Genomic DNA, 16,879 nt, shown 5'->3' with positions numbered 1-16,879 from the left:
AATGTTTGATCCCATTGGTCACACTCCATCCTGTCAGTATGACCTTTCCTTAACAGAATATTTTCTCTTTCTGTTCATCCTCTTTTCATCATTTTGTTTCTCCTTTCTACCCTACCCCAAATGTATTGTTTTGAAACATAATGTGTGTGTGTGTGTGTGTGTGTGTGTGTGTGTGTGTGTTTCAAATTATAGCCTCCAGTTCCTGTAAATGTGATCTTACTTGGAAATATAGGGTCTTTGGAAAAGTCATCAAGTTAGCGTGAGTCATACTGGATTAGAGTCAATCCTATTCCAAGAACTAATGTGCTTATATGAAGAGGGAAATTTAGACATAGATACATAAGGAGAACATGGAGTGACAACAGAGGCAGAGGTTGAACTGATGCATCTACAAAAGAATGATACAGATTGCAGGCAATCACCAGAAAGTAGGAAAGACACACAAAACAGACTCCTGCTCTGAGCTCTTAAAGGACTCAACACTAATGACACCATGGTATCTGAGTTCTGGCCTGATGAACTGTACAAGAATCAATCCAGCTTTTTTTAAGCTAGCTATTTTGTGGTACTGTACTTTGTCATGGCAGCCCTAGAAAACTAATATACCTATCCAAGACCATTACTGTATTTGGAAATCATCCTACTGAAGCATATTACCAGAACCCTAGCAAGCTCCAGTGCCCCTGACATCTCTCCAAATATACACAAAGATGAGTCATTATTTTGTCTATTCCACGTATCTGAAACCCAGACACTTGATTCATCCATGGGCAAAGAAAGGAGACCTTCCACGTGATTATTAGCCAGGAGATGATTCTGGAGGTGAGGAGAAGGGTTGCCTGCTGCCTTTCTTCCAGAAAGGGACAGTCCAAAAAATAAAAAGCTTTCATCACTATGAGATGCCACTGTCATTTATTTTCACTCATTCAGTAAATATATATGGAGCACTTATTCTGCAAGGCACTTGTAAGTGACAAAAGAGAAGGTACAGGGATAGGGGAGGAATGCTAATGAAATTAACAGCACATATTCCTTGAGTTCTAAGAGCCAACCTGGTGTTGGAGGTCTGTACACACCATGATGGGTTATCAGCATGGTCTTGGGAATCAGGTAAGTCCTGGCTGGAATTCTGGCTCTACCACTAACACCCATTGAAATCTTAAACGAGTTACTTAATCTCTCTAGATCTTAGGGTTAGTGGGAGGATTGAATAAGATGCTATACACAGCAGGAGGTCAGGGTAAGTGCTCCATACATGTTATTTTCATTTTTGAAGAAAAAAAAAGAGAGAGACTAGAAGGAAAAAATGGCAACAACATTTTTTTAAGGAAGGGAAGAGAAGTTGAAGGGAGGGGAAGGAATTGGGAGAAGAAAAAAAGAAGAATCAGGATATATTATGTACAGGTACAAATTCCCTATGATGAATATGACCATTATGTGAATCTAAAATGTACCAATAAAAATTAATTTTTAAAAACATACAATTCTCAGAAACAAAAGGAAAATAAAGATTCCTCCAGAAACAGCTCTGTAAAAGAGCAGGCTGATTTAGATCAAGTAGAGGCTTGGTCCATCTCAGGTCCTCAGCACCTCCTGCCACACACCGTCTCATAGAATGCTCTGAACAGCTCCAGGAGGAAGTTAAGATCACTTCACATATGGCAAAAATGTAGCTCAAAGGTGTGAAACAAGTTGGTCAAGTTCATACACACAGAAAGGAGTATAGCAATGTAGGGTACAAACTAGAGTTCCAAGGGACTTTCCTTCCTATGCTTGGGCATCATGTATATGCAAGTCAGAAGGGTTGGAGGGCATCAGTGTTTGGGAGAGCGTCTAGGGCACCTCATCTAAAGCTGAAGTTATCTCTCCAGACAGTAATATGGACTGGACTTACCTGTTTTTGTTTAATTACCAAATGTATCTCTGGTGCTTACTATAGGTTTCTCCAAGCACTTCATGTTGGCAGCTCATCTAATCCTAACAAGAGCCTTGTAAGACAGGCACTGTTATTAGTTCCATTTTGAAAATGTGGGAAATTGAGATGGAAAGAGGTTAAGCCACTTTCTGAATGTCACACAGATAGCTGAGTTGCAGAAACAGGATTCACATCTGCTTTCTACCCCTTAGCCATTGTTCTACACTGCAGTATATTTGGCACAGGAAGATTTAGATGTACACATTGAAGGAACAGGAGTGTTCACACATCCACACACCCACAAGCCACCCTTTGGTGCTGTTGCTGCCATAAGACCAGGAGTAATCTGACCTCATAGGCTGAATGGCAGGATGGGGGCTGTTTTGCCCTGGGACTCTCTGAGTCACAGATTCTCATCCCCAGCCCACTTCCTGAAAACTCTTTGCTCCTCAGTTTAGGAAACCCTTTGAGCACAAAGAGCTCATTTCCTGTGCTCAGGAAAGACGGGACAAGTTCCTGATGACAGCTCATCTCCCTCATTAAGGCACTCATAAAAGTGCTTCAGGAGCCTGACTTATGGCTCCACTGTTTGTCAAGTCTCTTTTGCAAAGAGCCACTCCGGTAATTTGGTGCTAGGAGATGTGCAAGAGAAACCAGCTCCTTTGAGCCCAGAAATTATTTATGGCCCCCAAAAGAGAGACTGTCATTTGGAGAGATAACAAGCCTTCAGCAGCACAACACGCTGCTTAATGTTCCACAGCACAGAGGCAGATTCAGAATTCTGCCAGCTAAGAAGCCTTGAGAGGGTCTGTACACAGGGGTTGTCTGATCTTAGGAAAGCTCCCAAGACAACAGCAGAAATGACAACAGCTAGCAATTATGGAAGTTTACCCTGGGTCAGGGCCAATATTAAATGCTTTTTGTACATTAATCCATTTAATTCTCACAACACCCCTACTTTACAAGTAAGGAAATTTAGGCATACAGACATCATATAATTTGCCTAAATTCACAATCAACCAGCAGCCAAGTCGGGACATTAATTAAAGTGTGGCTGCTTCTAGGTATACTTTGAGATATCAAATGCAGTTTAGAAATTGGATTTTATGTCCACCCAGTAAAGCAAAATGCACATATATTCAAAACTACCTTTGATAAGCCTGTAAAATGCCTGTAGAGTTTATTCATTTGAGCCATAGGGCCCAGTCCAAGTACTTGACATTGGGTTACCACTGAGCTGAACAAGTCTATATGCAGCTGTGTGTGAACACTCTGCCTTTAAGTGAACTATTAAGCACACAGGGGGTAAAACAGGAGAGGCAAGCTCTAGGGTGCCCCTACCAATCTGGTGGCTTTGCTCTTTTAATACTTAGCCTCTGTGACCTTAACATGGCACTTGTCACAAGATTTACTTGAGTTAGGATTAAGAGCAGCTCACACAGTCACATCTCAAAAGTTCTATTAGAGAAGAGCTTCTAATGCCCAAGCCTAAATTAAACTAGCCTGATACAATGAGACTCCATCACACTAGCTTTGGAGCCACACCCCAAATCTGCTACTCTCTAGCTGTATAATCTTGGGCAAGTACAGACATCAGAGAGCTACCCTCAGAATCACATTTTGCTGAAAAGTGTCAGGCACGTGGTTAAGTACCACTCAGTAAGTGCTGAATCTGAATGTTAAGCTAAAGTCGGCCTTTTCCCTACGCGAAGCGGGAAAGGTACTGATGCCAAGAGAAGCTCAGGTAGGGCAGATACTCCCCGAGGGCCACAGGGCTGCAGCACCACCCCACTCCCCCGCTCCCCACCCAGCCGTTGCCATGGTCACCGGTTCAGGCCCGGAGCAGCACCGAGGCGTGTGCAGCCCAATCCCCGCCTTTCCAGAGTGGCCATTGGCTGGAGCTGCCACGTGATAACACTGGTATGCTAATATATGTTAATTGCCCCCGCCCCTCCTCCCAGGGCCGCGTCGGAGTAGCCGGCAGGGTGCGCGGCGCCGAGCCTAGGGGGCGGGCTGAGGGGCGGCCCCCGGGAGAGAGCGGCCAGGTGGAGGAGGAGCGCGAAGGCCACCGCAGGTAACGGGCGGGCGCGTGCGCGCTGGGACCGGCTCACGGCCGGCAGGCTGCGCGCGGGGGACACTCGGCGCCGGGCTGCCGGCTTAACCCTTTAGGCTCCCAGCTGTCACGCCGCGGCCCGGCACAGCGGCCGGTTGGGCCGCGCGAGGCGGGGCATTGCCGTGGACACCCACCGGGAGGCGGGCGGCCTGACCCAGCAGTCCGGGCCGACGACTGGCTGGCCGCCGCGCCCCGGGTCCGGGAAGGGGCTGAGGGCTGCAGCGAGCTCTGGGGCCTCGGCTTGCAGGAGGCTACCGGGAAGCGGCTGAGGTCCCAGCACTCGCGCTCCTTCGGAGGCTGGGAGCCCCGCCGAGCGCAGAGGCCTGTCTCGGCCGCCCGTGGCCTCGCGAGGCCTGCGTCTCCTGTGCTGTCCCTCAGAGTGTGGGAGACCTTGTGGGCGGGGGCCTGAGCGCGGCGCCCCCTCCTCAGCCTCGGCCTGACAGCCCGGCAGCCGTCACGTTAGACCCTGAGTAGAGCCTGGGGGTAGGGGAGGCTGCAGGAAGAAGGCAAGACTGGTGCGTGGTGGCACCAGCAGAGGGAACTGGTTGATGCTAGGACAGGACAGTCTGAAGAGGAAACGGCCCCAAGGCAGGAGAAGGAGGGATGCTCGAGAAAGGAACTTGCGCCTTGCGTTTTTGTTTTTGTTTTTTGGGCTGGGTGATCAGCCGAAACCCATGGGAAAAGGTCACTGCTGGACACCTGGATCGGGTCTGTCATGTACAGAGCAAGCAGCTGTTTTACGTGAGTTTCTAACAAATTTCTTATAAGGCAAGGCTCAAATTAATCCTCCTCATCCTGTCCTCTCCGAGTCTTCTGCAGAAGTGTCATCTTTTAATTATTACCCCTCCCACAATTCACTAAAACTGATGGCAGCTTTAGGCTCACAGTGTCATTTAGTTTTCACTGCAGTAGAAATGGTAGGACAGGGAATGTGCCGCCACTATTAAGCTCGCCCTGAGAATTTTAGTGTGGAGGGAAAATGTTTCTATCAGTGGTATTGAAAAGTCAGCTACTGTGCCAGTGGAGCTTCCTTTATGAATCTAAAGTCATTTCTCCAAAATCAAGTGAAAATGTGGTTACATAAGAAAAGTACCAAAGACCAAATTGATTTTTTGCAAATGAAGTGCAAATTGCACTTCCAGATTTCTCTTGATGTCTTTCCTCACACAACAATAAATATGTGGTCTAGGCACACTCTTCTTTGTCTTAGAGATGCAGAAAAACAGAACAGAAGAGGGAACAATTAGCTGTAGAACATAAGAGGAAAACACATTGAAGCCAAATACTGAAGGATGAAAATAGGAGATTGCCTTGCAAAGATGATGGAAAGAGCAGGAGGGAAAACCAAAGCTGAGAGCACAGAGTAAATGCAGCCACTTAGAGTCTTTTAAATTGCAGCTGCGACATTTTTCCTTTCTCTATAAGGTAACTTTCCAAAAGTTAACTAGAACTTCTCATTTATCATAATTTTCCCCGGGATATTTTTCTTCTTATCTTTTTTCTCTCCCCATCCATTTCTCTGAACCTCATTCACATCTTTGCAAGAAAGGAGCCAACAAGCAGAAGTTACAAAAAAAAAAAAAAAAAAAAAGGCAGCTACTACAGTAGCTCCAAGGTGCAGGACCTAAAAATTGGCCCTAATGGTGGCACTGGAGGCAGCATCCTAGGAGGGCAAATCTAAACCATATAAAAGAATATGCTGGTCATAGGAGAGCAATGCTGAATGTGGTATCTGTGAGGCCTAGAGAAATGAGTAATAAGATCAGGTGCTAGAAGGATCTGGATTAAGAGAGGATTGGACTGTGCTATGGGTCAGAGCAAGCAGTTCAGTGCAGAACATGAGTCATTCTGCTGGGATAGAACCCATGTTACTTGGTGACAGCTGCTAGAATGGCAGTGGTTCTGACAGCTTCAAACAACTGTGCAGAGGACCATGCCATCTCCTAGGTAGATTGTTTCCTGTACTACCTCCTTTATGTGCTATCCCTCCTTACTATTATCCTCTTCTCTTGATCTGTTTCCACCTATTTTTAACTTTGTATTTTTTTAACTGAGGTCTTGCTAGAGGAGAGAAAATCTGTTCTGGTGCCTTAGTATCTATGCCTAGAACTCTTAAGTAGTCCATTTTACCTCATAAACTGTCAACTAGCCAGCCTACTTTTACTTCCTGATTATTAGAAATACAAGAATGAGCCCAGAAGTAGATTACATCCCTTGAAATCACCTGGTGTTTGCATGAGATAAAGGCATTTTAGCTTTGCTTGCACCAAACTTTAGAATGAGTTGTGGTGTTTGGCAAAACTGTTTGGAACTATATTATGGATTGAGACATATAACTATATTATGGATTGACACAAGAGCTTACTATCGTGCTTGGCTAAGATTGACAAGTCTGAGTTCTAGAAAATCATGGGTAGCAGTTAAGCAATCTTCACAACAACATATCTACTGAATATCTGCTTGTGTGCAAATACTGTGCTACATTTGTGCTTTGCAGGAGATAGGAAATGAAAGAGGTGGTATCCTATTGGGGTAATTCTCAGTTTAACAAGAATTTGGATTTCAGTTTTACCAATCACTTGCTACGTGATTTGGGATAAGTTATTTGACCTCAGTCTCTTCATCTACCATAATGTTTCCTGTCTCATACAGTCATGAGGACTAAATGAAGTCACAAAGGCAGAGCACTCATTCAGCACTTATTTGAGGTGCTAAACGTGGCATTATAAGAGCTATGGACTATGATTACCAAGAGAGGCTTTTTCAGAGCCATGTTCAAAGGAAGATGGACAGGAATTTCAGACAGTAAGTCATGTTTGTGAAACAACAGGCCAGAATATAGAAGAAATTTTCAGGTGCTAACTAATGAGTTCAGTCTGCCAAGAACAGAAGGTTTAAGTAGAAAATCTGTAAAATTGGAAGTTTCCTGAAGTCAGATTATAGCAGGCATTGAGTGCCAAATAGGAAGTAGGGATTCTATTCTGTAAATGATAGAAAGTCAAGAATTTTGGTTAAGAAAGTATGGGGTCATGAAAATTCTTAACAGAAATGTGGAGATTGGAGTTTTAGAAGGGAGGGAAAGAGACTCTATAACCAATTAGTAGGTTAGTTACATGGTCTTAGTGTGAGAGAATAAGGAATTGAAATGAAGTAACAGTGAAAGTAAGAGATGAGTCCAATAAGTACTATAAAGGAAAAGTGAACAAATAAGACTTAGTGATTGATTAGATATAAATGATTAGAGATAAACCAGCAGCAAATATAGTCTTTACCTGTAGTAAAGGATTAGCAAAAAGTAAGACACACAAATAAAAATCCTATCAACAATTGGACAGAAAGGAAAGTCAGTTTAAGGGAGGAGAAGCTAAATGCTATCTTGAGAAGATACTAGAACTTCTCAGTGGATATGCCCTGTAAGTGTTTGGAAAGGGGGATTCTTTGGAGTCTTATACAGAAAAGTTAATCACTGTAGTTTATGATTAGCTGAGTTTTCTAGTGGCATCAGCACAGAAATAGAAGTACAGAGGACCAAAGAGCAAAACTTAGAGTTTAGATACATTTGAGGAGAAAGGGAAAAGAAAGGAAATCACTAGGGTAGAAAAGGACTATCAGAGAAATAAAAGAACTGATTTATTTATCTAATGTATGCATTGTAGTCACCCCACCATTTGTGGTGCCCCTCTGATAGATGCTTGACCAGTTAAATATACTATTAACCACAAGAGTGCAGGCTCACAGGTATCCAGAGATGGGTTCAAGCTAGAGGAACTGGTCAGCAGTTTGAGATTCTACAGAAAACTTGGCAGATGTCCGTTCTATTTAGTAAACAGGAGGTCAGAGACAGCTTTTAGGAAGCAATTGCTTCTATGAGGGGGGTGTTAAAAGCCAGATAAGAGAAGATTTTGTAGCATGAGGTACAGCTAAGAAATTGAGATGATGTGCAGATCACCCTTTATATGTTTGACAATGAAAGAAAGAAAAGAAATAGGAAAGCAATTAGAAAAAGCAACAGTCAAAAGATTTAGTCTTCCTTACCTGCTTCATTATTTGGTTCTAAAATGTTATTCTTTCATATTCTTAATAGCAATTCATTTCTTAAACGTACCACTTTATGAACTACCTGTACATCGTTACACTGAAAAGCAATAGTAGAGTTACCATTTATTGAATACTTGCTATGTGCTAGGCATTATGCTAATCACATTGTATATATCCTATTCATTATTCCACTTAATCCTCACTGTACTAGAATCTAACTATATAAACTCTTAGAAACAGATGTGAGATAAATTGCCTAGGCCAAGGTCACATAGTTAATGAGTGTCAGAGATAGGGTTTAGATCCATCTCCCACTCTGAAACTCTTCTATAGGACCCTGTGTGCTGTCTGACAGCAGGACCAGCTTCATGGCCATGCAGCTCGTGCAGAAGGGCCCCATGCTTGGCTTAATGCTCTGTTATTGCTGTCGTGAAGGCTTCATGATTTGTAGACAGAGTCCTGCATTTTCATTTTGTAGTAGACCCCATAGACTGTGTAACCAGTTCTGCCTGAAAGTATCATTGCTACTTCCTAAAGCGGGAAAGCATGTCATACAAAGCCTTTATTTTGGCCAGGTGGCCCAGAGTCCTTGCTGTCTTATTTTCCTGTGTTTCTCATTTTGGACCAGTTGTGTCTGATAAAATGAAGGACAAGAGGGAGATATTTTAAATTTTAAGTAGATTCCCAGGTAGTGTAAGAGAATAAAGAAGGAAAAAATTATTTCCTTAGAATGAGGTCTGGAAACATCTGTCATGTTTCAAGAGTGTTGTTGGATAGAGTTACAGCCCTGGTGCTGTTTTATTCCTAATGTAAATAAAACGAATTCATTTCTATTCCTTTTGTAGTCAGATGTACCCATTTGCTCTAGGGAAACTAGAGAGACTATTTTTCAACTTCTTGAGGCAGAAATTGAAGTTGAAAGGATATTCTACAACTTATCTACTCTGATCTGGTGCTTTTTAATCAGGCTGATGCCACCCTAAACCCCCAAACTATGTGTTACCCAGCAGCATTGGCCCATCAGGCCCTGCCTACCACAGTTGTTTGGAATACTCGTGTTCTGCTATTGCCTTTCCTGCTTGTTCTACTCGTTCATCTACCCACATAGATCATCAAAGGCAGAAAATTTAATTTTTTCTCCTTTTTGGCTTTATATCACTACTTGGAACTGACAAAAAAAATAGATCTTTCTGGTTTTCATTGTTATTGCGCACTGTCTCAAAATAATTTTTACTCACTCCTAAACTCTCTGGCTAATGATTTAACCAAGTGCTGACCACAGCACACTAACTGGCCACTTGACCAAGTCCCCTCAGAACAGACCTTGTGATGGATTCCCTGGTGGAAGAAATCAGACAAGACTGAGATTGCATTGCCTCTTCCAATTATGTATCTCCTTCTCATTCTGAGTGTTTTTTCCTTATTTTTTACTTCCAACATAGACAAAGTAAACCTAAGACTATGAGATTAAAAATATTAAGAGCTTTTCAATGTATGTCATGAAGCAAAATTCATTTAAACAGCTAGATATTCTCCATAGTCTTCTATTTGTACTGTGGTATATTGTCTCCATAAGGTTTTACAGTAATCTATTGCTGTATAACAATCACTCAAACATTTTATCAGCTTAAAGCAATCAATGCATTTATCTTTAAGCTTTAAAGCTTAATGCAAGCACTATTTCTCAGAAGCATTTCTCAGCTTGCTTTTTATTAATTATTACCCTTCCTCTCTGATCTTCCTTTGTACTTTTCTATACTAACACTGAACCACATTGTAATAGTTTCTGGTGATGCTGTCCTTTTCATGCATATAATTTTAATTCCTAAAACTATTTCTTTAACATAATAGATGCTCAATAAATGATCATTGATTGAGCTTAAGAATAGGTCCTACTGTTACATTTTCACTCTATTTTTTAGAAAATTCATTTATACTGCAAAATATCCAGGCTGTGGCCTATGATAAAATATATCCTTCACCATTTCCCAAACTATACATTTGTGTGTCATGATTAAAAGTGAAAATATAAACAAACTACTATTTGTGTTAAAGACTGCTTGATTCATCTACTCTAAGGAAGACATCTTGACCTTGACTTAATCTGTGAATCCCGGTACCACCCCTATAACCTGTACTTTTTTTCTGGGTCCTTAACTCCTTTCTTCTAGTGCTTTATCATAGTTTACTTGCTTACTCAGAACTAAGGTACTTCTTTGTTCTTATCTTCTTAACTAATATTAGCCAGATGCTCTTGGGAGAATATTCTTTTTCCTAGCTGTAACCAGAAAGATGCAGACTATGTATTAAATGTGTTTTAAAATACTAGAACTAAAAATTGTTATAGTCACCTTTCTAAAGAAAGTGAACAGGCTCTTTAAGAAGGTTTGTGGCAGAGACCAGAGTCTAAAATTTTGTGGGTCTGTTAGACTGATCAACTTGTAAGTTTCAGTGATTCAGTGCACATTAATTTTTATATCAAGCAGTGAATCAAAGAAGGGGAGGGGATTTGAGTATGTAAATACGGTTGCCAGGGCAACTTTTCCTGACAGAAGAGAAAACCTCTCAGGAATTAACACAGGCCTGAAGAAGCAATGTAACATGATCTTTCTCTGTTCTCTCCAATATGAGATGTAGAAATCATGGGTACAGACAAATGAGACTGGAGACTTTTCAAGAGCCCTGAGGAGTAAGTTTTCTAGGGCAGTAGAGTTCTCTAGGGCAAATGACCACTGTTCTACAGCACCCATTCCTTTTAAGGAACCATCTGGAAACAAATTTCTATGAATTCATCTCTAAGACAATAGTTCTTTATTCAGTAAGTATTCAGCACTTTCCAAGTGGTACATTGCTGCAAAGGGAATGGAATCATAAGAGGTTGCCAACCATGTGAAGATAATGGGTTACACCTAATGGATATTCCTTAAATTTTTCTCTGAATTACTTTTTCGAGTAGAAAATGATATGAGCTTAATTGTTCAATGCTTTTTTTTTTCAAAAAAAATGCAATTTTGTTTCTGTAGAAAAAACCTAACAACATTGTTTGTTGTGCCATACTTCTGTACTATGGTAGTTGCTCCTCAGAAGATTCACATCCAACAGTGGATGTACTTTCAGTGACAGTGTCTTCTTTATTGTAGTTATAGTATTAGCAGAGGACACAACCATCTCCTCAATGGCTAAAATCAAAAGAGATCCTCGTTGGTTTATCTGTACACTACAGATAGTTTAGAGTCTTGGGTGTAAAATGTATTTAGATTGAAATACAAAACATTGTTCTATGTCTGAAGTTCATGGTCGTCTTTCCTTTTTTGAAGACTTTTGTTTTCAATTACAAATAAGGACTGTATTTATCTGAAAAGAAGTATAATTATAAGCTCCTTTATACTTTAACATGCTGGGGTTTTGTAGTGAAAACTACAGCATAGCTTTCACTTTATGCCTTAAAGAGGTAGAGGAGGAAGTGTTGGAGCAGGGACACTTACACCAGAACACTTGGATTCCAGCCTTGCCTCCACCGCCCTTTAAATGTATTCTTCATTGCTTTTCACCTGTTACTCTGTGTTCCTGTCTTCTTGTGCATAAAGGAGATAATCTTAACTCCTACCTCAAATACTTATACCTGATAGGCAAATACCATGAAATTTTTACCTTTTATTCTTTCTTATGATCTTCCAAGTAGTGAAGCTAAATCTATCTGAAGGAAGAAAAAGTTGAGACATAAGAAATATAATAACTTCCCCACAAATGTTCAGTAAGTTTGAACTCATTATTCTCATCCTTGGTTTATCACTAAAGTTTCCCATTCACCTAAGCAAGAGAGGAAGAAAAGAGAATAAAGTAAGAAGGAAGAACTTGTCTTTTGGAACATTTTTAAATAAAAGTTACTTCACAAAGACCTTAAAGCACATGAAAATGAAATTGGTTTATCAAAGGCAAACTGAATGTGAGAAGTGGTTAAGAATAATATAAGACATGGAATATCATTTTGAATTAATTTTAAATAGAAATTAATCCTGTTTCTGATCATAATAGCAGGGAACAGTTAGATTGCAGTATTAGAGCTGTCAATCATGACAAAATCTTCTAATTACAGAAATGATCTTACCAATTTCTCGTTGACTTTGAATATCTTGTGTCTTATGTACCTGACTATTTAAGCTTTAGTTCTTTGGAGATGGGGGCTTACAGTCTATTCATTTCTTCAACCATTTTTTTAAAAACACTTCCTCATCCCATTCAATTATCTGGGGATGCAAAAATGAATAGAATCCAATCTGAGGTATCAAAAGGAAGACAGACATTGAAACATTAATGACACAATTAGTGTCATAGTATGAGCATGAGCAAATGATTTTGAAAACTTAGAGGAGGAATCACTTAATTCTGCTTAGAAGTGTTAGGAAATTTTTCTGGAGAAAATTATATTTGAGATGATGACTGAAAGATAAGGCAGGGCTCCTCTGGCAGACAGGAAGCAATGTATGCACAAGTAGGGCATCTAGGAGGGAGAGAGGATGTACATGGGAAACTTCATCAGCCCAGCAGGACCACAGCATAGCATGAGGAAGACAGCCAGAGTGACAAGGAATCAAATCACAAAGGCTTGGTTTGCCAGGCTAAGAGATTTACACTAAATGGGGACAGGTGTGGAATTTAAAGCACTTTAAGAATGACATGACCTGCTTTGCCACTTAGGAAGAGCACATCAGCAATGTGAAGGATGGTTTGGACCAAAGTGGGACTACAGATAGAACCACACAGTTAGAAAAGAACCTCTTATTTTGAATTCTCACCTAATGCCTGTGTTTTTACCCTTGAAGGTGAGGCTAACTGATGGTGCTAGGCTAAATACCGAGAGAAATAACACACCATCCATGTCTTAGAGTTGTTGCAGTGTTTTCATTTCACTAAGCACATACTATTTTGAGTTTTCCATTTTTAGCTTTTCCTCGGTTTTGTCTCAATTCCAGTGTTTATGTTCAGGGATTTAAAAGTGAGCTGATTTGTGCTGGCCTCAACTCTATTCCCCCAATTGTACTGCTCCTGTCATAACACTTTCTTCTCAGCCATCGTCTCTCTAAAGTACAAAGTTCTAATAATTTAACAAATTCTTACAAAGAAAGAATCTGCTATACCACCTTTTGTAGACTTAAATTCTTATTTTATTCTTCTTGCTTCCCCTAAATCTTAAGTACTATGTTAGTCATCTTAGTCACATGCAGAACTCTTTGGCCCTACTTCCTATCCTTTGCTAATTTACAGTGCCCTTTCTTATGTCTTCTTTTCCTGTTTCCCCAGGGATGGATATACCTCAAAGAATCTTAGACTGGGACATTTTCTTCACCTGTCTGTGTAGTGCCTTTTCCTTATAATATCACAGCCTTCATAGGAGTAACTCTCCTACTCTGGAAAATAAATAACTTGATTATCAGGCAATATTTCTACTTAAACAGAAGATTGAGTTGTACTGGAGGTGCTGTTATTATTGCTACATAATAATTGTGAGTACAGATTATATATGGTACTTACCCAGCAATGGCATTACATGAGAACTTCTAACAGCTCTGTAAGATGTATCAGTCATACCTGTCATCATCAAATCTAGTCTCTTTCCAAGATATTCTATTTGAATCATAAGAAGGTCCACTCTCTGGCTGGGGAGCTAGCTCTATGGTCTAAGCACCCGCCCAGTAAGCACAAGGACATGAATTGGATCCCTACTCCACATGCCGTGCTGGCCCCAGAACCCCAGGCACACTGTGCCAGCCCCAAAATCTGACATGGTAACGAACACCATAGTCCCAGAACTGGAGAGGCTGAGACAGGAGGATCACTACAAGTCCAAAACCGCAAAGCAAGACCCTGTATCAAAATAAGTAAATAAATACATAGGAAAAATAAATAAATTTGTTAAAATAAAAAAGTTCCACTCTATTTTGAAGATTGCTTCCCCTCCCCCAAAGTTTGTGGTGACTGTCTTAATTTTATAGGTTTGAGTACATGTTACGAGTATAGTGTTATACATCATTATAGATTCTGTGTTCACAGTTTGGGGACCTACATCCAGGTTTATGAATTGTGCCTTGGAATATGTTTGTTGTGTATTAATAGATCTATTGTAGGCAGAGCTGAACATTGTCATTTCCATACAAAAATCAATCTACCCCAGTGATGAGTTAATAGACTGAATAATGATCACCCAACTATTTAAGATCCCAATCCCTTGTACTTGTGAATATTACCTTATATAGTGAAAGGGTGTTTGAAGATGTAAGTAAATTAAGGATCTTTATGTGGGAAGATTGTCCTGGTTATCTGGCTTGGCCAAACACAAATGCCCTTGTAAAAGAGAGCAAAGGGAAACACAAGGAGGGAGCAGTGTGACCATACAGGCAAAGACTGCAGTGATACAGCTGCTAGGAATGTTGGAAGCTACCAAAACCTGTAAGAACCAAGAACAAACAGGTTCTTCACTAGAACTACCCAGTGCAATGCGGCCCTGGGAACACCTTTGATTCTGGCATGACAAAACTACTATTGAATTTCTGACTTCCAGAACTGTGAGAGAATAAATTTTTGTTGTTTTAAGCCATGAAATTTATACTAATTTGTTATGGCAGCAGAGGCAGATATCTGATACAAGAGGCAGAGATCTGAGGATTGTCACTTGTACTGCTTAGTTTATTAAAAGGGTGAATATTATGAGATAACAACTAACACAAGAATAATAATTCCAACAAGCATGTATGTAGAGTTTACCATCTGCCTGGCCCTAGTATAAGCATTTTAAGTGTATTTAATCATTCATCTTCATAACAACTATATAAGGGGAGTTCTATTATTATTTTCATTTATAAATGGGAAGTTGAAAAACAGAACAGTTAGATAGCTTGGCTAAGAGTCATATGACTGGTAAGTAATGAGACCAGAACCTGAACTTAGACAGTCTGGTCTTGAGCTAAGTTATATGGAATAATAAATCAACCTCAACTATTAACGTGTGTGTGTTTGTGTGTGTGTGTGTGTGTGTGTGTGTAAGAGAGAGACAGATAGACAGACAGACAGACACAGACAGAGACAGAGACAGACAGAGATGAGGGGGAGAGAAAGACAGAGACAACAGAAACAGAGAGACAGAATATTTATGCAGGTTCTTTCATTTAGCATCTTAAATTTGTCGAGTATCTCAATATTAACAGCCTTGTACATTCAGGTTTTAGTTGTATGTCTTAGTATATAATGAAAGCTGAAATTCAGTGATACTAAATGACAAGTTCAAGTTTTTTTTTACTGTACCATGCTATTTTTTACAATGTCAGGAACCATTACCCTCAGTAGCGCAATTTAGCTGCAAATAAACCACAAACAGTGTTGTGACGATCATTTTGCATTTGTGTATGATTGGCTACAAAAGGCAGAATTTTGACAGCTAGTCAGAGTTTCTTTCTTTACAAAAATAATTTGAAGCTCATAATTTACATATAGTAAATCAAAATAAAAATAAAGCAGTGAAGATAGTACATTATTATCTATACATTGAGCAGTTGAATTGAAAAAGATATATACATAACACCATACCTAACCTATCATTCAGATAGGCCTTTTAGCAACTGTTTGTAACTCTGTATTTTAAATTTATGATTTTAATGAAGAACTTTCATATTTGACAATAATTTTTCTGTAATGATTCCTACCTGTGCCATTCTGTATAAGGCATCTACTACAGGTTAAGTATTCCTTATCTGAAGTTGTTGAGATCAGAAGTATTTTGAGGGCTGATGATATAGCTCAGTGGACTAAATGCCTGCTTAGGCAAGTGCAGGGACTGGGTTCAATCCCCGGCATCGCATGCCATGCCAGTAGTGCCTTGGACACACTGAGTCAGCCACTGAGATTAGGTGTGGTAGTGTATGATTCTAATCCTAGCCTTGGAGAGGCTGAAAACAGGAGAATCGCTATGAGTCCAAGTCCAAGCTGTGTAGTGAGACCTTGTACCAAATACATTTTTTAAAGTATTTTGAGTTTTGGAATATTTACATAAAAATAATGATATATCTTGGGGTTAGGACCCAACTCTACATATGAAATCTGTTTATGTTTCATATACTTTATATGCATAGCCTGAAGGTAACATTATAGAATAGTTTTTAAATTTTTTACTAGTACATGTTGGCAATACATAATAATAACATCCTTTGTGAGGAGTTGGTATGTGTACATGATACATCTTCATTCTTTTTCCATCTCCCTTCCTCCATCCCTCCAACTCTTGGTCCTCTTCCCATATACATCTATCTCCCTATTTTCTCTCTTTTATTTTGTACTTCATTTATGTTTTGAGTGTGTCATATATGAGAAACCATGCAATATTGAAGTTTGTCTCATTAATTTCATGTAACATTATGATCTCAAGGTGCTTCCATTTTACTACAAATGGCTGAGTTTTATTCTTTATGGCAGAGTAGCACTCCACTGTGTATAAATACCACATTTTCTTTATCTATTCAACTATTGATGGATATATATGCCGCTTTCATGTTTTAGTTATTATGAATTGTGTTACTACAAAACTATAGTCAAATTGGATCAAAGATTTAAACAATGGGGCCAGCAAGATGGCTCAGTGAAATAAGTGCTTCCCTGGCAAGCGCAAGGGGCTGAGTTTAATCCCTGGTTCCACAAAAAAAAATAAATAAATAAACATTAAAAGTGAAACACTGGGGGCTGGAGAGATGGCTCAGTGGTCTAAAGCACCTACTTAGAACAAGCTTAGCAAAAGCATCAGGGACCGCGGTTCAATCCCCCAGCAC

General features: G+C 40.0%; 1 protein-coding gene across 1 annotated transcript in view; it reads left to right on the top strand.

Annotated features, from left to right (window-relative positions):
- The first annotated feature begins 3,875 nt into the window (after positions 1-3,875).
- Phc2 (polyhomeotic homolog 2) overlaps positions 3,876-16,879 on the top strand; it is a 119,533-nt gene continuing 106,529 nt past the window's right edge. The window contains exon 1 of the mRNA XM_004640994.2: positions 3,876-3,989. The gene's annotated coding sequence lies outside the window, so the exon portion shown is untranslated. The remainder of the gene's footprint in view (positions 3,990-16,879) is intronic.

Source organism: Octodon degus, unplaced genomic scaffold (assembly GCF_000260255.1).
Source record: "Octodon degus isolate 3935 unplaced genomic scaffold, OctDeg1.0 scaffold00130, whole genome shotgun sequence".
Lineage (NCBI taxonomy): Eukaryota > Metazoa > Chordata > Mammalia > Rodentia > Octodontidae > Octodon > Octodon degus.
Note: the sequence above shows the minus strand (reverse complement) of the source record. Positions and strands in the feature narration are given on the sequence as shown.